General features: G+C 46.0%; 1 long non-coding RNA gene across 2 annotated transcripts; it reads left to right on the plus strand.

The window, feature by feature from the left end:
• Positions 1-398: 398 nt before the first annotated feature.
• Positions 399-7,999, plus strand: LOC122456028. 2 transcript variants are annotated; one of them, XR_006274637.1, is made up of 3 exons: positions 399-2,829; positions 5,398-5,650; positions 6,811-7,999. It is a non-coding gene; the product is annotated as an uncharacterized LOC122456028 (long non-coding RNA). The 2 variants fall into 2 exon arrangements; XR_006274636.1 differs by lacking the exon at positions 6,811-7,999 and having other exon boundaries at positions 5,398-6,460.
• The last annotated feature ends 14,281 nt before the right edge of the window (positions 8,000-22,280 follow it).

The raw sequence follows: 22,280 nt of genomic DNA on the forward strand, positions 1-22,280 counted from the left end.
AAAAGCTTATCTGTGAAATGGTTCCTTGGGGCAGGTAAAAATACAGGCCTTTTACCAGGCAGATCTGGCTGCTTCCAGCATTCTGGGCCAGTCTACCCCTAGCAGCTCAGCAAAGCAAGCTGACATCCCTACCCCTGCTCTCTCACACACCCCACCACGGGGCTACTTACCCCGGCTGCCATAATAATTGCTATGCAGCCAATCACGGGTATCGCCCTGCCAGAGATGGCTGGTTCTTACTTTTGAAGAACTAGAATAAGACCCAGTGCCATTGAATCAACATAATATTCTGCACCAGTTACAAAGACCTTCCAGATCTTAGAAACAAACCACAGATGAAAGCTTCCCTGGGCTTGATAGCCACTCCCAGAGTGTTTCCTGGACATGGCATTACTTTCATTTCATAGTGTGTCTAGCATACACACTGTCTCCCCAGGAGCTTTACTAAGTTACATTATACAGTTACAGAGAAGCAGGGGGAAGAGAGGAATCCAGAGGTACAGACATGGGAGAAGAGCTGTAGGTATTTATTTGACTAGTGTTTCTGTGCAGCACCCCTGGAAGAAACAGAACTGCTCAGCGATGAGCCATTGCCTTTACTACTAACATCTAACAGAGCGGGGAGGTAGGGGCTTGGGCCTGGAGCAGCAGGATCTGCGTTCTAGCCCTGCTGCTCAGCATGGCTGGAGTGTGCAATGTAATAACCAGTGCGATCTTCCAAGGCGGACACAGGTTTGTTACCCGGTGAGATCTGTAAAGTAATGGAGACGGCTGAAGCAATCAGCACAAAGGCCTCTGGGAGAGGAGAGAGGGAAGGAAATGAAAAGGTATTTCAGATCAGGGCAGATTAACGTGGGATCCCTAGGATCTGGCTCCACATTCAGAGTGGGCATCTGGGAGGCGCAGAGTAGCAGACAACAGCACAGCCAGTGGCTGTGGGCCTGCTGGAGTGGTCTGGGCTGCCCCTCTTGGGAGAAAGATCCAAGACTGGACTGGAAAGGGCCAGGGGGAGTGTCTGGGATGGGGGCAAAACAGAAAGACATCAGCTCCTTCTAGTCTGGATTGTGGTATGGTGCAGAAAAGGGTTTCAGCATCCCTTGAGTTTGCATAAAATGCAAGTCTGTGCTTCTGAGCTCCCACTCCAGTCTCCAACTACCAGCAGCCCTGAACGGACTGGGATCTGGGGAAGGGGAAGTGGAGCACATTTAAAGGCCAGTCTGTTAAAGAATTCCTTTTCCCAGTTCCCAGAACTCTTTCCCAGTTCCTTTTTTATCCCCGCAGCTGTCCGGTACAAATGTCGCCCAGGACAGCTACCAAGACTATGATCGACTGGGGAGGGGAGTCAAAGATTTTGCATAGTGTAGATTTATATTCCTGAGCTTCAACATCAGCTATTTTTTGCCCAAGCGAGAAGGCGCTCTCTGGAGACTCATCAAAGCATGTGTTTAAATGAATAAAGACTTTATCAAAGCATGTGTTTAAGTGAATAATAAATGATATAAAGGGTTTTTATTGATCCAGCCCTGCTGCCTCAGAAGCAGCAGTGCCGAGGGACGGCTGCTGTATTGGGACCACCCCCTCCTTCCACAAATCAGGTAGCAATCCCACCCATTTTGTCCGGTCTCCAGGAGCCATTCCATGTTAGTTATGACTTGATTATTACAGCAGTGTCTTCAGGTTATTACTGTAAACACAGTCACTCTGCTGAAGAGCAGCAAAAGTTAGGGGTAGGGTGACCAGATAGCAACTGTGAAAAAACAGGACAGGAGGTGGGGGTAATCGGCGCCGATATAAGAAAAAGTCCCAAAAACCAGGACTGTCCCTTTAAAAATGGGACATCTGGTCACCCTAGTTAGGGGAAAGGAACCCATCATACAAGCAGATGAGTGCTCTGCAGTCCCTTTGATTAGGACAACAGCAAGTACAAACCTTTTTATGGCTCAGGATCTCCAGTACCTCCTTAGTCTTGTTGCAGGCACCTTCCCTTCCCTTTCTTTTCCTTCCCATTTTAGGTCTTTCCAAAACCTGCCACAACCCAGGAGCAGGGAAAAAGCCCCTTGGTCACCCTCACCTTCCGTCCCTCGCTCCTTTCATCAGCGATTTCTCAATGCTTAGGGGGAATCTTAACTACTGAGTCCCCTTGGGGAAGGCTTCGATTGACCGGGCACTGGGACCACCCTTCCGTCAGTAGTGGCACCTCCACAGGTGCTGTGGAACGGAGTGTGACCAAAGGCACCCCGTATTCATGCCCTACACAATACTGTAATCATCTTTGTACAAAATATGCCTTGTGTGGCATCATTTGAAAAATAGTAATTTACTGGTCAATCCTATCATGATGAAATGTGTGTAGCAACATTATATATAAAGTTATGAATTCCCTCTAACTGATGTTGGTAGCTCATGTTCAAACCCATGTAGCCCTGATTAGGCAGGACTGGTCAAGCAGGTCTTAAACAAAGGAGTGTGTGTTTACTTCAATTTATATATAAGTTGTAAACAGGGTCCTCAGACAGTGAGAGGCGGAAGACAGCGGACAAGGAAAATCTGTATTTCAGCAAACAGGTGAGAAGGAATAGCATACATCCCTTTTCACTGCCTGATGCCATATTGCCTTCTTTACTGTTTGAATAAACTTTGTTTTGTAATCTTCAGGAAAATGCATCTCAAAGGGGAACTGGACTATACAAGTGAGGGGCAAAACCACCCCAAGTTCTCTCTCCCTATCTTTCTCTTTCTTTTCGCCAAGCAAGACAAAAGAAACAGCTGTTGGACTTTGGGAGCAGATCTTAACCTGAGAATTTGGTCAGTGATGTTACTGGAAACGTGGTAAGGGACTTCCCCATGAACCAAGGCCAGTTTGTTATGTTTAGGAAGCGTTTTCTCTTTATTTCTTTTGTAACAATTTCTGACTTCAATGCCCTCACTTAAAATCTATCTCCTTGTAGTTAAATAAACTTGTTTTAATCCTTAATTGAAACTAATCCACTGTTCTGAATTGTTTGGGTAACTTCATTTAAGGCAGCAGTATGTTGATCCCCTTAGAAGGGCAAAGGACCAAATACATCTGCACTGCCCAGGAGAGGGTTGGACAGGGCAGATCACACATTTTTGGAGGAAAATCTGGGACTGGAAGTGTCCTGGGGTCACCCTGCAAGTGGGAAGCCTGGCTGATTGAAGCCAGAATGTGGCTGGTAAGCTGCAGCTATGCACAGCTAAATTCCCTGTAAGCAACTTATGTTGGCACTAAGATGTAAACATCTTAGTGCTGCATAGGTGCTCAGGGAACCCTCCTGGGGACCTGCCAGGGGAGGGGCACCCCTCCCCTGGCTCCAACCTAGCCCAGCCCCCAACCTGCCACGGCCAAGGTGGCCTGGACCGGCCAGGGCATCTCTACCCCGGCCCGAACCTGGCCACTGCCTGGCCCTTCCCAGCCCGCGGCGACCCGGCCCGGCCCAACCTGGACCCAACTGTGGCTGCAGTGCCCCTCCCCGGGCCTGAACCCAGCCCTGGCTGGGACCTGCTGTGGTGCCCCTCCCCCAGCCCGACCCCAGCCCCGGCTGGAACTGCTGGGGGAGGGGCACCTTTCCTGTGGCCCCAGCCCTGGAGCTGCCGCTGTAGGGAAAGGTGCCTCTCCCCGCAAGCCCATATGCTGCTGCGGAAAGGCAGAGCTGGGGGGAGTTCTCTCTCGCCGCCGTAGCCCCGGAGCACCCTATTGAACCCCAAACCCCTCATCCCTGGCCCCACCGCAGAGCCTGCATCCCCAGCCAGAGCCCTCACGCTCCTGCACCCCAGCCCTCTGCCCCAGCCCCGAGCCCCCTCCCACACTCCAAACCCGTCGGCCCTAACCCCACCACATGAATTTTGACAGGTTTCAGAGTAGCAGCCGTGTTACTCTGTATTCGCAAAAAGAAAAGGAGGCTTGTGGCACCTTAGAGACTAACAACTTTATTTGAGCATAAGCTTTTGTGAGCTACAGCTCACAAATGCATCCGATGAAGTGAGCTGTAGCTCGTGAAAGCTTATGCTCAAATAAATTTGTTAGGCTCTAAGGTGCCACAAGTCCTCCTTTTCTTTTCACATGAATTTTGTGATGTGCACCAATCTGCAGGTGATGTGTCATACATCACAAAATTCATTCCACTCATGGGTGGGAAAAATTAGAGGGAACCCTGATACACGGACAGGCGGGTTTTACCTGCATGCTGTTTGTGAGCAGCCCAGGTGAGAGCTAGAGCAGCAAAGCATGGTGAGAAACACAAGGTTGCAGGCCAGGTGGTGACACAGCCCCTCACTGGTGTGGATTGCACCGCAGGCTCTGTGGGTGCTCCGGGGCTTGAGCATCCCTGGGGAAAAATAAATGGGTGCTCTGCACCCACCAGAAGCCAAGCTCCCCTCCCCTCCCTGCCCCACCTCACCTCTGCCTCCTCCCCTGAGCGGGCCGCGTTCTTGCTCCTCCTCCCACCTCCCAGCGCTTGCTGCTGTCAAAGTGTGGCGGTGTAGCAAGCTCCGGGAGGGAGGGGGGAGGAGGAGGGGCCGGGGCGGGGATTTGGGGAAGGAGTCGGAATAGGGGCAGGGAGGGGGCAGAGTTGGGGCGGGGACTTTGAGGAAGGGGTTGGAATGGGGGCGGGGGCAGAGGCGCGTCAAGCACCCACCGGCGCAAGCAGAAGTCGGCGCCTATGCCCCAGAATGTCATACTGAGATGGACTGTAATGCTGCTGAATGGATTAGGCCGGAGGAGGGCAGCCCCTTAGGAAAAAGAAAGTTCTCTTTAGATACAATCTCTCAGCAGATGCAGAGTGGAAAACCAAGTGGGAACGCAGGATTTTGGTGAAAGTGTCTCTTACAGAATTGCCTGGGTGCAACAGAAGGCTCCTTAAAGAGCAACAGTGCCCAAGTTGGCTCTCACGCTGGTGTAAAGCAGGAGTAGCACCACTGAAGTGACTAGCTACACTGGTGAGAGGAGAGTCAGACCCACAGCGTGTTGCCAAATTTAGTTACATCATTTCCAGCCCAGTCCTCACTCCATGGACTTGTTCAAGGCCTCTTTTCCCTCCTCTTATCTCTTGTCTTTTTTCTGCCTGTCCTCCTGCCCCTGCTGTCCTTTTCCCAGTGAGGGCTGGCTGACTGTTACGCCCATATGTCCTCCGTCCTTCCCTGACCCGCTTGCTATAAATAAAAGCAACACTTGGCAGGCAGAAGGTGAGTGGGGAAAAAGGGCTGGTACTTGCTAAAACAGCCAAACCACTGCTGTATTTTAAAGAATCAAAAAGAGCTAAAATTAGCAACAGGCTTTTCCCCAGGAGATCATTTTCTACCAGACATTCTGGTTTCATAAACAGGATTCTCTCTCTCTCTCTTTCTCTTTTTCTTTCTTTCTTTTTTTTTTTTGCACAGTGTCACAGAAGAATGCTGATCTGCCCCTCACCACCGCCATGGATGTGTTTTAAAGCAAGTAAACCAGCATCATCACTCATAGAAACAGCTTTGCATTTCAATGGCACTTTGCATGTCATTGAATATCCCAGAGTGCATCTGCTAATGTACACTCTGATATCCATCATCGCCAGTGGTGAGAGTGAGAAGGGTCTGTGTCTGCAGCAGGCTTCACACCCCAGTGCAATCACCAATCCTTCTCCAGCCAGAAGAGGTAAGCTGGCAGAAGAGAAAACAAAACTGCAGCCCCTGGCAATGAAAGGTTTGTGTCTCCCTCCTTCGGAGCAGAGGTGCTGCTGCAGGCTCTTTATCAGACACAATTAGATTGTTAGGGCCAGAAAGACATCTTTCTCCTCAGTCAATGAGGCAGCGAGGAATGATCAGAGGGGAAGGTTCTCTGATGATTATTCAAAGTCCCTTTCTCTGCAACATCCTTTTCTTCCCTGGACAGCAGGCTTTGGCTTGCGAAACATTTCAGCCAGGGTGGAGGGACAGGCACTGTGGAGCTGAGGTTCCTTCTCAGCAGAGACAGGGTGGGCATTGCTACAGTCAAGCAGAGATAGGTTTTAAGTGACCCTTACTGGTATTGCTCCATATCTTCTGCCCTCCTCGTGCGAGCCATGATGTTCTGCTACCCCCACTGGCTAGTTATACACACGCTAGAGGGCAAGCACTGGTTTCTGCACATGCTTTACCATCAGGTGCCATTTCTGCGGAGAGCAGTTTAGGTTTTACACATACCTGATACCTGATGTCATGCCAACGATGTTGGTGAAGGGCCTACTGAGAAATTAATTTCCCTCTTAGGAAAGCAGGTTCTCCAAGAGCCTAAGGCGGCTCCTCTTTATCATTTGCTGGAGTACTGGCGGTGTTTGCATCTGCAATTGGTTCTAGATTCCTTCCCGATAAAGTCTTCTCAAACTTCTTGGAATGGCCTGGGAATCAGAGAGAGGGAGACAGGAGCTGTTAAAAAAAAAAGCCACAGAATGAAATTAATATATATAGAATTTAGTAACATTTAAAATGGGGAAAAAATGAAAGAAGTAGTTACACTCTGAGCTCTTGAAATGTAAATTGCTTTTCGCCCTGGGACACATGAAAGGCTGTTTCAAATATGAAAATGTACAAAGTCTTTCTAGTCCCTTGCCCCTTTATTTTTAAATTGTTTTCAGTAGAAAAGGGAACAGAAGCTCAGTGTGATTTTGCTTTATTTCAGAGTAGCAGCCGTGTTAGTCTGTATTCGCAAAAAGAATACATGAATGCATCCGATGAAGTGAGCTGTAGCTCACGAAAGCTTATGCTCTAATAAATTTGTTAGTCTCTAAGGTGTCACAAGTACTCCTTTTCTTTTTGCTTTATTTGCTGTCTGTGCAGAGGAACCGTTTGCTTTGTTCCTCCACTGCACAGAGCTCTTCAAAGGCAGACCTGTAGCTGACAGCACAGGCTCGGTGCACAAGGATGAACCATTCCTAAGGGCTCCGGTTTCGTTGCATAACGCTGCCAAGCCCACCAACCGAGCTCAGCAAACCGGCATGTGCTGTGGGATTTGGTCCTGAAGATGCAACAAAGGGACAGTAGCAGCACAGATGGAAAGATGAACTGGAAACTGGAGTATGATCCTCTTAATCCCATACAGGGATGCTTGGCCACAGGAAGGTGAAACCTGGAGGACACAAAGACCCTGGTGTTGCTGAGGAAAAAAATGTCACATGGACAACAGGGGAATACATGAATTTATGTCATGACTCTTCCCCACAGTATCCGAGCACCTTCCATCCAAGACATGAAGCGTGCCATAAATTAATAAATTTCGGCAGAGCAGGTGTTATCTGCATTTCACAGATGGGTGAAACAGGGCAGAGAGAGGCAACACCACTGGTTTGCTCTTATACAGCTAGTCAGAGGCAGACCTGGGAACAGAACAAGGATTATTAGAAAATACTTTCATTGCCATCGCACCCAGAGGCCCCAGTCCACTTGGGGCCCCCATGGTACTGTATGCTGTAAACACACAAGATGACACAATCCAAAGCCTGTGCTTTTGCCGTGAGAACATGTTCCTCCCCACCTCCACTCCCCAGAGTGCCTTGGAAAAGAGACCCTAGTTGTATAGGGCAGAAAAGATGAGTTATCCCTTATTCTTTAAAAAAAGTCACAGAATCTTTACCTCCTACCAGAGGTGCTAAATTAACATCCCATCTCAGCAGCTCATCTAAAGAGCAGCACCCTCCACTGGCAGACGCCATAAACTCAGTGTCCTTGTCAGTCTTGGGTAGGTGCCCAACTCCTAGAGTCAATCATGAATACTTCTGGCTCTGATGAAGGAGGCCCTCTTCAGGGCAGACCTGGCATTACAAATTCTGGCCCTTCCATAGTGGTGATTAAACGTTACTGCTCCATATAGAGGATAAAGCCTCATACCAATATTGAACCTATAAAGTACATATCACAGTGAGACAGACTATATGCCTATATTCATCCTTTTTACAAATCCACGATAAATTTTGTACAAAGCATGCCTTCTGAGGTATCCTCTGAAAACTCCATCTGCTGAACATTATTATTCCTGATAAAATATGTGTATCATCATTGTATGTAAGGTTACAAGATTCTACTGTATAACATGCTCCAAGTTTAGAAAAGCAGGCACAAACCAGTTTCTCAGGAACAAAAGACAAACCAACACATTAGATAGGTGTCAACAAAATCAACTGGACCATCAGCTAGGTTAGTGGCCACTCAAGAAGGGTGTGAGCAAGAATTTTACAGATTGACAATAGAACAACTGGAGGTTCCCATGTAAACAGAAAGAAGTGGAGGACTTGTGGCACCTTAGAGACTAACAAATTTATTTGAGATAAGCTTTTGTGAGCTACAGCTCACTTCATCGGATGCATTCGATGAAGTGAGCTGTAGCTCACGAAAGCTTATGCTCAAATAAATTTGTTAGTCTCTAAGGTGCCACAAGTACTCCTTTTCTTTTTGCGAATACAGACTAACACGGCTACTACTCTGAAACATGTAAACAGACTGGCTGTCGCTTGACCCACAGCTGGAGATAATCTTCAAAGAGGGGATAATGGTATAAGAAAAAATAACACACACAAGACAAATTACCACTCTCCTCCACAACTCTCTGCTCCACTCTTCTCTGCTCATGGCAGCAACAACACCTGAAGAAACACTGACCTGGAGGAGAAGTCCTGGTCTGGAGGCTTCCAGCCAGTAGATAGTCTGCATTTTATCTTTTCTTTTCTTTGTAACCAGTTCTGACATCTCTGGCCCTATACTTATAATCACTTAAAATCTATCTTTCTGTAGTTAATAAACTTGTTTTATTGTTTTATCTAAACCAGTGTGTTTGGATTGAAGTGTTGGGAATGCCACCTGAGATAACAGGATTTATGCCTATAACTTTATATCAATGAGATGATGGACTTTCTGTGACCTAGTATTGTCCAGGAGGGTGTTGGGCAGTACAAGACATACATTCTGGGAGAAGGTTTGGGACTGGGAAGTTGCTGGTGTCTGCCTGTACGTAATTCATGAGGCCAGAGCAATCATGTAATTCAGCTGGGAGAGATTTTACATGTGAGAGGCTGTGTGCAAGCAGCACCAAGAGTGATTGCTCTTACAGCGAAGCAGTGTAAAAGGCCCCCCAGGTTGGAGATTTGAGGGGACACAGCTGTCCATCTGTCCAGATAGTACCATGGGGAATGTCACACATTAAGTCATACTACTGGTATTTTCTGTAGCTTATCAGAGTGAGGCTATAAGTGCCTTCATCCACACCTAGGGGGCAAAGGCACTGGTCTGCAATGCATGAGACTTGGGTTTTATTCCTGGCTCTGGCCTGCTGGTTGACCTTGGGCAAGTCACTTCCCCTCTCGTTTCCCCAGTTGTAAACGGGGGGTTACCAAACTGACCTCCATGTTAAAGCACTTTGAGATCTATGAATGAAGAGTGCTATATGTAAGCCAGGTGTTATCCACGCAGCCTCAGGCAGGAAGCCAGCACTCAACTAATACTCAAAGGTTGGATAGAAGCTGTAAGCATATAGGGATATGGCTGTATCCCTCAAACAGCAAAGGAAACTGCACCTAATGCTACCTGGGCTGCAGAAACAAACAGCAAATGCTGCCTTGCACTGACAGGATAAAATCCTGGCCTTGCTGAAGCCAATCGCACAGCTCCCTTTAACTACAATATGGACAGGATTTCACCCCAAACTTCCTTTCTGCATATCTAAGCACCCTATGGCAGAGGGTATTATTCCAGTTTTGGAAACAGGCACAGTGAGATGAGCAGGTAATATAGGACGGCAAAAGAGAGGGTCAAAATATTTGCTGGCAGGGCTCCATGGAGGGCTGTGGAGTTCTGCCAGCAGAAAACAGGGTCCTCAGTGCTTGCCGTACTGCACTCACCCATATCTTCTAACACAGACAGCAGCAGGTTTCAGGGCAATGTTCCTTGCTGACAAGAGAAAGTGGAGACATTTTCCCCCTGCAGTGCTCGGAGCAGCACTTATGTTCCTCGTAGCTGCATTCTCTCTTGACATCATCCTTGGCGTGGCAAAGCTTCTCTTTGCTCCCATGGAGCGGCCACTCCCTTCCCTCATCTTCTCTGACAGGCCTCAGCCTCAGTGGGAGAGCCCTTCCCAGTGAAGGCCCTTTTGCCAGGCTGCAGTTGGTTTTGATCAGGAGTGTTGTACCACCTACTGGCCGGACAGCAAATTGCTAGCCAGGAGTCAGACGATCCAATGAATAGCTCATTAACAAGTTGGCATGAAGGCCCCTAGCTATCAGCACTATTTTATTCAGGATCTAGATGTGCACCTTTCAGAAGTGGCTTCTCTTGTTTGACTAAATTAGATGAGGTTGTTGAAGGCAGTGTTGTTGTAGCCTTATCGGTCCTAGGATATTAGAGAGATAAGATGGGTGAGGTAGTATCTTTTATTGGACCAACTGCTGTTGGTGAGAGAGACACACTGTTGAGCTTACACAGACCTGAAGAAGAGCTCTGTGCAAGCTTGAAAGCGTCTCCTCTCTCTTTCACTAACAGAAGTTGGTCCAATAAAAGATGTTACCTCACCCACCTTGTCTCTGAAGACATATTAGGCTCATTTATTTTTTACCTATTCGGTGCAGGTTAGTAACAAAATAATGAAATGAAAGTCGGGTTTTTGCCACTCTCCTACCCCAAACCCCAGTCAGTAGAGAGCTCCTCCTAACCCCAGCCCAAGGTAAATCTCACTAACTCTCAGATTGGTAAACTCAGCCTGGTTGGTCTTATTTTCAGCCTTACCAATTCTTCCAGATCAGGTTAAGGGGAGAGCCTCCATGGTTCAAGGCCCCAGTCTATGAAACTCCCTTTCTATCTACATCCACCAGACTCCCCTCTTCAAGACCCAATTAAAGTCTTTTGAATCATGTTATATTGTCTGTCATCATCATTTTTTTAATGCATCATCACCATGGCTCTGGGCACATAATATGCACAACAGCAGACTGGACTTCTACATAGAGTGCTTCCGCCGATGTGCACGAGCTGAAATTGTGGAAAAGCAGCATCACTTGCCCCATAACCTCAGCCATGCAGAACACAATGCCATCCACAGCCTCAGAAACAACTCTGACATCATAATCAAAAAGGCTGACAAAGGAGGTGCTGTTGTCATCATAAATAGGTCGGAATATGAACAAGAGGCTACTACGCAGCTCTCCAACACCACTTTCTACAAGCCATTATCCTCTGATCCAACTGAGAGTTACCAAAAGAAACTACAGCATTTGCTCAAGAAACTCCCTGAAAAAGCACAAGAACAAATCCGCACAGACACACCCCTAGAACCCTGACCTGGGGTATTCTATCTGCTACCCAAGATCCATAAACCTGGAAATCCTGGACGCCCCATCATCTCCGGCATTGGCACCCTGACAGCAGGATTGTTTGGCTATGTAGACTTCCTCCTCAGGCCCTATGTTACCAGCACTCCCAGCAATCTTCGAGACACCACTGACTTCCTGAGGAAACTACAATCCATTGGTGATCTTCCTAAAAACACCATCCTAGCCACTATGGATGTAGAAGCCCTCTACACCAACATTCCACACAAAGATGGACTACAAGCCGTCAGGAACAGTATCCCCGATAATGTCATGGCTAACCTGGTGGCTGAACTTTGTGACTTTGTCCTCACCCATAACTATTTCACATTTGGGGACAATGTATACCTTCAAATCAGTGGCACTGCGATGGGTACCCGCATGGCCCCACAGTATGCCAACATTTTTATGGCTGACTTAGAACGACGCTTCCTCAGCTCTCGTTTCCTAATGCCCCTACTCTACTTACGCTACATTGATGACATCTTTATCATCTGGACCCATGGAAAAGAAGCCCTTGAGGAATTCCACCATGATTTCAACAATTTCCATCCCACCATCAACCTCAGCCTGGACCAGTCCACACAAGAGATCCACTTCCTGGACACTACGGTGCTAATAAGTGATGGTCACATAAACACCACCCTATATCGGAAACCTACCGACCGCTATTCCTACCTACATGCCTCTAGCTTTCATCCAGATCATACCACACGATCCATTGTCTACAGCCAAGCTCTACGATATAACCGCATTTGCTCCAACCCCTCAGACAGAGACAAACACCTGCAAGATCTCTATCATGCATTCCTACAACTACAATACCCACCTGCTGAAGTGAAGAAACAGATTGACAGAGCCAGAAGAGTACCCAGAAGTCACCTACTACAGGACAGACCCAACAAAGAAAATAACAGAACGCCACTAGCCATCACCTTCAGCCCCCAACTAAAACCTCTCCAACGCATCATCAAGGATCTACAGCCTATCCTGAAGGACGACCCATCACTGTCACAGATCTTGGGAGACAGGCCAGTCCTTGCTTACAGACAGCCCCCCAGTCTGAAGCAAATACTCACCAGCAACCACACACCACACAACAGAACCACTAACCCAGGAACCTATCCTTGCAACAAAGCCCATTGCCAACTCTGTCCACATATCTATTCAGGGGACACCATCATAGGGCCTAATCACATCAGCCACACTATCAGAGGCTCATTCACCTGCGCATCTACCAATGTGATATATGCCATCATGTGCCAGCAATGCCCCTCTGCCATGTACATTGGTCAAACTGGACAGTCTCTACGTAAAAGAATAAATGGACACAAGTCAGACGTCAAGAATTATAACATTCAAAAACCAGTTGGAGAACACTTCAATCTCTCTGGTCACTCGATTACAGACCTGAGAGTGGCTATTCTTCAAGAAAAAAACTTCAAAAACAGACTCCAACGAGAGACTGCCGAATTGGAATTAATTTGCAAACTGGATACAATTAACTTAGGCTTGAATAGAGACTGGGAATGGATGAGTCATTACACAAAGTAAAACTATTTCCCCATGGTATTTCTCCCCCCCCCCCCCCCGTTCCTCTGATATTCTTGTTAACTGCTGGAAATAGCCTACCTTGCTTGTCACCATGAAAGGTTTTCCTCCTTTCCCCCCCCCCCCCCCCCGCTGCTGGTGATGGCTTATCTTAAGTGATCACTCTCCTTACAGTGTGTATGATAAACCCATTGTTTCATGTTCTCTGTGTGTGTATATCAATCTCCCCTCTGTATTTTCCACCAAATGCATCTGATGAAGTGAGCTGTAGCTCACGAAAGCTTATGCTCAAATTTGTTAGTCTCTAAGGTGCCACAAGTACTCCTTTTCTTTTAACAATTATTAAAGACAACTACCACCTGGTAGCTGTATTCACATAATTGAGACAGTCAGCCCTACATGAACAGATAGCTTGTTCTCCATTTTGGGACAATTGGTTTATTTTTAGTCCTTCTTTAATCAAAGTGGGTACTTCTCTCCTATTATACATATAGCAATTGCATCTACATAGAGCGTCATGTGTCTTAATCATTCAACATCTGGGGGAAGGGCATTGTGCAAGTCCGTGAGGCAACCAGGCAGGCCTTGCTGATGGTCTAAATCAACCGGGTCACAGCATCAAAGAGGGAAGTCAGGAAGGCCCCATTTATAATCATTAGCAGCACATCTGATCATTCCACAGCAGAAGCACTTGAGCTTTACCCAAAGATGGTATGAAAGGTGAAAACCAGGGGGCTGGATTGCTGGATCTGTCATGAAATAGGCAATGCCTATGTTTGTAGCTTATTCTTGCCACATAGTACACTGCCTGGAAGTCATATTAGGGAGGTTTCTCAGGGGAACAGTACAAATAGGGTGCCTTGAGCTGATGTGGCAGCTCCCTGGATCAAACATGTCTTTAAACAAGAGTAGATGTAGCATGTCTCTTACCTTCAAGAGCAGATTCTGCAAGGTGACTTGTCGCCTGATGTCAGGAGGGGTGATGTTGGACAGGCCTTGCGGCCAGACCAGGTCAGTTGGTCTCATGGTATTTGTTATAACACTCATGGTTTAATTCAACTGACTGTCTACTAGTCTTGTGTGAAAAGAGCTGAACCACACTAATCTGTTGCAGAATAGCACAAGGCAAGCCCAGAGCGTCCTAGTGTCTGCGCATTGGCTCCCCAGGTAAAACCAGGTAGTTTGCTGATAAGATGGTTTATTCTCTTTGTTTTCAGCAAGGTCTTGGTAAGGAGTTCTTTGAAAATCAATGTACAGTCCAGCATAACATCTAGCTACACAAGCTCTGGGTCATGGTCTAGCCTGTGTCCATTCAGGAAGATGTTGAGCGGGTTGTTGGCCTTTGTACGATATAGATGCAAGTGGCTGGAAACTGTCTTTTTGGTACTAAGGTGCAAGTCTCCATCTTTTGCAATGGTGGGACATCTATTTCACGTCAGCTTCCAAGACTTCTAGGGGACTGAAATCCTGGCCCTGTATTGGCAGGCAGATGATGTTTACATAAATAAGATGCCTGGCAGTGGTGTTGGGAAGGTCATTTGTAAAGAGGTTGAAGAGTGTCGGGACCCAAAATGGGAGTGTGACACTAATCCCGATATTCTTCATGGATATATTGTTATGATACAATTATAGCATATCTAAGATGTATTTTATGAAAGATGGGTCACATCAGAGGTTGTGATTTGCTGAATAGGATTGTCATATTCGTATGCCTATATCATTTTTGTATCTGAAGTTGGGAATATTGTCTATGCATCTATTACAAATGTGTTTACACCTGGGGAACACTCACTAGACACAATGCAATCAGTCTCGATGGCTGGCTAGAAAGGGTCATTAGGAAAAACAATAGGTCTTTGAAGATCTTAATCTCCCACCTCCCTGTGGATGCTGCAAACAGACTTTGAGTTGTGGCGGCAGGGTCATGTAATCAAATCATCTGATACTGGACTCCATGATAAAATTAGTACTTTTCCACTGACCGGGAGCATAGGCGCCAACTTCTCCTGGCACCAGAGGGTGCTTGTGCCCCCCCGCCCTAACTCCACCCCGCTCCTGCCCTGCCCTCATTCCAACCCTTTCCCCAAAGTCCCTGCCCCAACTCCACCCCCTCCCTGCCCCATTGGACTCCTTCAAATCCCCACCCCGACCCCGCCTCCTCCCCTGAGTGCATCGCTTTCCTGCTCCTCCCCGCTCCCTCCCACAGCTTGTTACGCTGCAAAACAGCTGTTTTGCAGCAGCAAGCGCTGGGAGGAGAAGCGGGGAAGGCGCGCTCAGGGGAGGAGGCAGAGGCAGTGAGCTGGAATGGTGAGCTGCTGGTGGGTGCAGAGCACCCACCAATTTTTCCCCATGGATTCTCCAGCCCCAGAGCACCCATGGAGTCGGCTCATATAACCGGGAGTGGGAATCACACTGGAAGACAAAGGATTCCCGCCATATGTAAAACCTATTTAAGGCAGGGGAGTGACATAATCAGGGGTCATTCTTCACTGAATCCCCACCCAGGAGGACTGCTAAAAAGATCTCATAAACAAAGACAAGGGGATGGGGGAGAAGGAGTGAGCCCAGGCTGGAAGGGTGTCTAGCCTGTGAATGAAATATCTGAAGTTTTAAGCCGCAGGCCAGTGCAGCTGGCCTTCAAGAATCTCTGCAATCTGCCTAATACAACATTTAGGGTGAGAATGTTCTATTGTAGTTTCTTTAGTAGCTTTAGCTTAGATTGCATTTTTGTTTTATTTGCTGAGTAATCTGCTTTGATCTGTTGGCTATCCCTTATAATCACTTAAAATCTCTCTTTTGTAGTCAATAAACTTGTTTTTGTTTTCTCTAAAACCAGTTTGTGGAATTCATAACTGGGGGGATGGGCAAAAAGCTGTGCATATCTTTCTCCACATTGCAGGAAGGGGCAAATTTCAATGGGCTTACGCTGTATAGTTCTCTGTGCAGTGGAAGAGGATACAATTTTGGGTTTACACTTGAGGGGGAGGGTGCAATGAGTGCTGGGCAATTCCTTCGCTGAGCTGTCCCAGGCAGAGCTGATCTCAGCATCTGTATGAAACTGCAGCTGGGTATGTCCCTATCTCTGTGTTTGCTTGTAAAGTGCAGTCTGAAGCCTGAAGGAGGGCTTGTCTCAGCAGTACAGTGTAAAGGGAACCCAGGCTGATGGGACAGGTGGGCTCAGTGGTACCCTAGATTCAAGTGGCACCATGAGGGGAATCCATCACAGGGAGCCTTGGGGTAGATCGCTGTTTTGGGACCTCCAGGAGCTGGTTTTTCTGTCCAAGTGAAACTTGGAATAGGCAGCCTGTTTGCAACAGCTCCATAACCATGACAACCCACTTTTGTGGACAAATGACAGTTCTTACAGTAGACCTGTATACCTTATTGTATCATATGCAACAGTAAGATCTGGGAATATTGAGCTTGTCTTCGGCCTGGCCTGGCAACCATTCTGATGTAGGTGGTGACTGCCAGCACTTAATTGCAGGCACTGCGGGGGTTTGGTCTGAAACCTGCTTGATCTACACTCAAGTTATCAACTATAGGGAAAATTCTTTGAAGGATAAGCCTTTGAAGTAATCTGTATGCAGCATATCAAAGAAATGGGGAGTTGTTGCAAGTCAGTGGTTTCTCAAGTTTTGGCAAGACTTTACTTTTGCTCTGTGCCAGCTGTTAGGTATTTTATTCTCATGTATGACTCTAGACAGAATGACAAGGCGGGTGAGGTAATATCTTTTGCTGGACTCTCCTTCTCTCTTTAAGACCCTGGAACCAACACGACTACAACATTGCAAACAAGAAATCTAGATTGGAGATGGCTAGCCCTTGTCTGTTGGTTGTTCCCAGGTTCTTCAGAAATTCAGAGGAGATATCAAGTCCAGAGGCAGTTTTCAATGTTTTGATTTCCCTTTCTGTTTCATCTGCAGTGAACTGTTCCTCGCTTTCAGGTATGGACTGTTTGCTTTGCTGCCATTTCTTCTTCATATCTCTTTCAAACTTTTTGTCCTAATGCAGCTACGTTCCCAGCATATGCCCCGCAATGCATCCTGCTCCACTAGGGAAAACCAAAGCTGCAAGTAGCAGGCTAAATCTTTCAGATCCTGGCCAGCACAGACTCTCAAGCGATCTCAAGCTCATTAGGCCCAGCTTTGTTTTAAGTATTTTTAGGGCTGTTAAGTGATTACAAAAATCAATCATGTGCTTAATCGCACTGCTAAACAATAATAGAATATCATTTATTTAAATAGTTTTGGATGTTTTCTACATTTTCAAATATATGGATTTCAATTGCAGCACAGAATACAAAGTGTACAGTGCTCACTTCGTATTTTTGATTACAAATATTTTCACTGTAAAAAATAGTATTTTTCAATTCACCTAATGTAAGTACTGTAGTGCAATCTCTATCATGAAAGTTGAACTTACAAATGTCAAATTATGTACAAAAAATAACTGCATTCAAAAATAAAAATGTAAAACTTTAGAGCCTACAAGTCCACTCAGTCCTATTTCAGCCAATTGCTCACACAAACAAGTTTGTTTACATTTGCAGGAGATGATGCTGCCCACTTCTTGTTTACAATGTCACCTGAAAGTGAGAACAGGCATTTGCATGGCACTGTTGCAACCGGCATCGCAAACTATTTACATGCCAGATGCGCTAAAGATTCATATGTCCCTTCATGCTTCAACCACCATTCCAGAGGACCTGCATCCATCCTGATGACGGGTTCTGCTCGATAACAATCCAAAGCAGAGCAGATGGATGCATGTTCATTTTCATCATCTGAGTCAGATGCCACCAGCAGAAGGTTGATTTTCCTTTCTAGTGGTTCAGGTTCTGTAGTTTCTGCATCGGAGTGTTGCTCTTTTACAACTTCTGAAAGCGTGCTCCACACCTTGCCCCTCTCTGATTTTGGACAGCACTTCAGGTTCTTAAACCTTGGGTCTAATGCTGTAGCTATTTTTAGAAATCTTACATTGGTACCTTCTTTGCATTTTGTTAAATCTGCAGCAACAGTGTTTGTAAATCAAACAACATGTGCTGGGTCATCATCCGAGACTGCTATAACATGAAATATATGGCAGAATGCGGGTAGAACAGAGCAGGGGACATACAATTCTCCCCCAAGGAGTTCAGTCATAATTTTAATTAATGCACTATTTTTTTTTAAATGATGATCATCATCAGCATGGAAACACGTCCTCCAAAATGGTGGCTGAAGCATGAAGGGGCACACAAATGTTTAGCATAGCTGTCACGTAAATACCTTGCAACACCGGCTACAAAAGTGCCATGTGAATGCCTGTTCTCACCTTCAGGTGATGTTGTAAATAAGAACCAGGCAGCATTATCTCCCTTAAATGTAAACAAACTTGTTTTTCTTAGCAATTGGCTGAACAAGAAGTAGGACTGAGTGGAGTTGCAGGTTCTAAAGTTTTACATTGTTTTGGTTTTGAGTGCAGTTATGCAACCAAAAAAAAAATCTACATTTGTAAATTATACTTTCACGAGAGAGATTGCACTACAGTACTTGTATGACATGAATTGAAAAATACTATTTTTTATAATTTCTACAGTGCAAATATTTGTAATAAAATTACATCAGTACGGTACACTTTGTATTGTGTTGTAATAGAAATCAATATATTTGAAAATGTAGAAAACTATCTACAAATATTTAATAAATTTCAATTGGCATTCTATTGTTTAACAGTGTGATTAATTTTTTTAATCACAGTTAATTTTTGGAGTTAATTGCGTGAATTAACTGTGATTAATTGAAAGCCCTAATTATTTTTAGCATCTAGACAGCAGTCAACTTCACGGTGTTAAACTTAGTGAAGAAACCCTATGCTGGTTTGTATCGCACTGATGGAAGGGTTAGCCTGCAGTGATAGGACAGAGAGAAGGAACCAGAAACTACAGTGTAACAGCCAACCATGCAACTCTTACTTATGTGATACCATTGACTTCAGGGGGATTCTTCACATGAGTAAAGATTACAGAAACAGGGCACAAGTTTACAGTCTCACTTCTGATCTCACTCTAGGCCTTAGTACATGGTAACCTATCCGTAACACAATCACTGGAGAAATTCTAGGGCCTGTGTTATGCAGGAAGTGAGACTAGATGACCTGCTCTTAAAAATCTATTAATATAACCCTACTAGGCAACTTGATATTCTTAAAATCTTACCATAAAAAGATGCTAAAACAGTTGGTGAAATATCTAATCTATACATCTCTGGGGGGGGGTGTGTGTGTGTGTGTGTGTGTGTGTGTGCACGCGCGCGTTTTTAAATAAACTAAGGAACGGTGAGCCTAGAATGCCATTTAACTCACATTGCTCCAAGAAATTAGCTGAAGGAATCTGTGCCTCATGCCTGGCAGAACTGTGCCCAAAATCTGGCCACAGAACTGTCTGTGCAGAGGGTCCTCCCCTGATGAGGCCAAGGGGTTGCTAGTTCGGCATATAGTATGGAGATGCTGAAAAGCACTATACCGGGGTAATCTATTTTTTGTCAAGGTCCAAATTTCTTGGTCAAGATAGAGACACGGTCCAGATTCCAAAATACAAAAAACAACAGTGACAAGTAAATAAAAGATTTCACTGTGCGTTCAAAAAAGTGTCTGGGGTTGCTAGATTTAGCCCATGGCCCTATTAACTACTCCGCGCTACACTATACTAGTGTTCAGAACAACATTCAGCAAAAATTTTCTATGTAGATGAGGGGTGGGCAAACTAGGATGCGGATCTGGCCCATAAGCCATTTTAATCTGGCCCCCGAGCTTCCGCTGCGGAGTGGGGTCTGGGGCTTGTCCCGCTTGGGTGCTCCAGCCATGAAGCGGGGGCAGGGACTGCTCCACATGGCTCTTAGAAGCAGGGGCATGGCCCCGCTCCAGCTCCTACACATAGGGGCAGCTGGGGTCTCCATTCCCTGCCCCAAGCACAGCCCCTGCAGCTCCCATTGGCTGGGAACAGCAGCCAATGAGAACTGCAGGGGCAGTGCCAGTGGACAGGGCAGCATGCAGAGCTGCCTGGCCAAGCCTCCGCGTAAGAGCTGGAGAAGGGACATGCTGCTGCTTCTGGGAGCTGCTTGAGGTAAGCACCGCCCAGAGCCTGCACCCCTGAGCCTCCCCCCATGCCCCAATCCCTTGCCTTAGCCCTCACCTCCTCCTGCACCCCAACCCAATTTTGTGAGCTTTCATACAATTTCTATTCCCAGATGTGGCTCTTGGGCCAAAAAGTTTGCCCATCCCCCGATATCTCTCTCAGATAGGGAAGAAAGCCCAATACCAATGCATGCTTTGAACTTCAACACCAACATCTGAAGAGAAGAGGTGGCACAATGCTTGCCTGTGCCTAAAGTTCATCCAACACCCGCCATTTTATTACCACCTGGTCGTTGTGAAACAGTTCTGCTGCATTAGAAGTCGGAGCATTTGCAAGAATAAAACTGATACTGTCTTCCAGGACTTCTGCAAATCTGTATTTCTACCCTTTGTTTAATATGCACCTCACTGTTACTGCACATTCCCCAAGAACAGCCTTTTCACAGTTCAGTATGTATGATTGGACTAATTTATAGCCTCGGCAATTGTATTGCCCTGAACAGATTTTATCCTGGACTCAAGAGTCCTAGGGCTCAGGCACTAAGGAACAGAATCAAAAGCTCAGAACTACAACTGGGGGCAAAACCCTCTAAGTTTTTACTTCTTTCCTGAAAGTCACAAGTCTGCCTAGAGACCGTTCCAGGTGAGAGAATTAAAGACTAATTGGTAGCAAATAAAACGTAGTTACGAAAACAATAGGTTTGAAGTTTGCTCATTGTGATAAAGTAAATCTCAGACTGAAATATTCTCCTCTGCTTCCCTGGGAATTCAGATTTAATAGGTCTGAGTCAGTAATAATAGTACTGAGTCAGCCAGTAAACAGGTACAAAACCAATGACTTCAATGGAATTGCTTAATTCAAGGGCTGAATTTATTTAAGGTAATTCTCCCGACTGCCAAATATGCTGCTGTACAAGAATAGATCTTATATATGTTGTCTTGCTTTCTTGCAATTTTGTTTTTCCTTGGGGGAGGGGGGAGAAGAGGAGGGAAGAAAATGGTGGTAGAGGGCACATGAGAAAGTGGAAAATCAGCTTGTAAAAAACGATGCACTTTAAAAAGCCCTGGTTAGGCTGTGGTTAAAAATGGATAGCGCTTTTGGCCACTAAGGCTTCTGCAGACTTCCCACAACCCTCCTGGATGCAGATCTAGTGTAAAAACATTTTTACACACTGTCGAGGAGTTTGATACTTGAAAGACAACATCCTTGGTTTCTCTTAGCACATCGCTCCAATGGTGAAAGCAGAGAGTTTGCTCCATTGAACCTAAGAAATACTGCATACAAGAAAAACTAAGTAATACACCCCAGTCCACTCAGACAGGAATGCCTTAGAAAAGCCACCCTTTTAATGCTATTGTATCCAGTGTTCTTATTTTCTAGCTTTCCCCGCAGGATAGGACTAGCCAGAGAATTTTGGTGGGGGTGGAAGAGGACTACAAATAATTAGGACTCTAAAAGGAAGAGCATTTGTGTATTAAAATGGACAGTATCCACACACATTTGGCTGAAAAGTTCCTTACTGCAGATTGTTAAAACAAAACAAAGCTACTTTTTCCTGGTTTTCTCTGTGTGTGTTTGGCCAGTGCTCTCTATATGGTCTGTTTCCCGCCCTAGTCTCAGGTATCAACACAGCATCAGCATTCCAAGACTCCTCCAGAAGTGCAAGAGCCTGCTTTTCTCCAGGCTCCATCTGTTCCATGTTTAACTGTGCAACAGTGGCACTGCAGCTGTTGCAGTTTGGCTCGATGCCAGCATGTAACCATTTCTCATTCAGCAAATGAAGCCAGTTATGAATTTCTCAGTTTAAATGTGTAGGGTCCAAGGTTGGAATGGAAGAGCAGCCAGAACTGCCACTTGCCCTTACACACAAAGGTCCCTGTGTGAAACTAGGGAGGGGGAAGCAGAAAATTGGTTCTGAGGATGTCTCACCATCACAAACCCTTACACTAAGCTGGCAGTGACTGTCAGGCAGGCTCTGTTCCCCTTCCCCTCCAGCCATGCCAGATCCTTCTTGCTGAGGGAAGCTAGGGGAGAAGACAAGTGTTTAGAAAACTGCCAGGAGATGAAAGTTGCCAGGTGTCCTTGCACTGCTTCACAATGATCTTTGCAATGTTTTACAAGAGGTAAAACTAACACTGACTGTGTCCCTTGACAGCAAGTACATGGCAGAGAGTTGGCTGTAGCTTTATCAGCTACAGCTCTACCCGAACTAGTGCTCTTCTCTTTTGTACAAAGTCATCTATAGCTAACAGACCCCATTTTCATGTAGTAAATGAATAAGGCAGACAAAA

Source organism: Dermochelys coriacea, chromosome 10 (genome assembly GCF_009764565.3).
Source record: "Dermochelys coriacea isolate rDerCor1 chromosome 10, rDerCor1.pri.v4, whole genome shotgun sequence".
Classification (NCBI taxonomy): Eukaryota; Metazoa; Chordata; order Testudines; family Dermochelyidae; genus Dermochelys; species Dermochelys coriacea.